Genomic DNA, 963 nt, shown 5'->3' with positions numbered 1-963 from the left:
CTTCACAAAGATGCTGATGGATGTTGTTACCAGCGGTGTTCATGAAGGCCATGTTCCCTGAACTTGTAATTATAAAAACCCCCAGAGACTCACGGTTAAAGTTTGTTTTAAAGCTTCAACTTGATTTCCTTTCCTATTTTTATTGTGTGTGGATGTGGTATTATATGCATTTTTTTCTACATTAAAAACAAAAACACACATACTCAACTTTTGTTTTCATTTGGAGTGTTTTCATGTGAGAATTCAAAATGTATATAAAGTTGAGCACTTAATCGCTTTAGTTGGTGTACGCTATTGCTAATGCTGTACGAAAATCTGAATTTCAAAAATATTTGGACAAAATACCAATATTAAAAAACAACCCAGTGAAAATTGGTTGTATCGGTACGTAATTAACTGAGCATGACGCATCCCAAACTGTTTGCAGGGCATAGGGACTGGGTCAGATCACGAATCCAAAAAAATCTTGTGAATAATCGATGTTCCTTATAAGCACCATGAATGTTTTTTTTTCTTCAAAAATGACCTGTCTATGCAAGGGATCAGATTTTAAAAAATAAGTGTCGGATAGGGAAAAGATACAGCAAATTGGTGGAGGTCTCCATGAATAACATCAGATAACTTCCCGCCCCAAATAATTGGTGAATAGGTTCATCTTTGAATACCCAGCCACTAATAATCAAGAGTCCGCTGTATTTTTAAAGTTGGCCCGATGTGAAACTACAAAGAAAAGAACATTTAAGACAAATAGAGTAGGCTTTGTACCGTTCCTTGGTTGCTTTGTTGCATCTGTTGCGTGCTGTCTTGAATATGTGCCGGGTACGATGACATCTCAAGACAATCATTCCGCCCCGCTTTGCTACATCTGGCACAGGCTGTCTTTGAACTCATTGATAACAATAACAATGTTCCAATTTCAACTCGGGAACATGTCACGGTTTAGTAAACGTCATGACTGAAAAC

This window comes from Hippocampus zosterae, chromosome 9 (assembly GCF_025434085.1).
Source record: "Hippocampus zosterae strain Florida chromosome 9, ASM2543408v3, whole genome shotgun sequence".
Lineage (NCBI taxonomy): Eukaryota > Metazoa > Chordata > Actinopteri > Syngnathiformes > Syngnathidae > Hippocampus > Hippocampus zosterae.
This window is presented reverse-complemented; position numbering follows the sequence as displayed.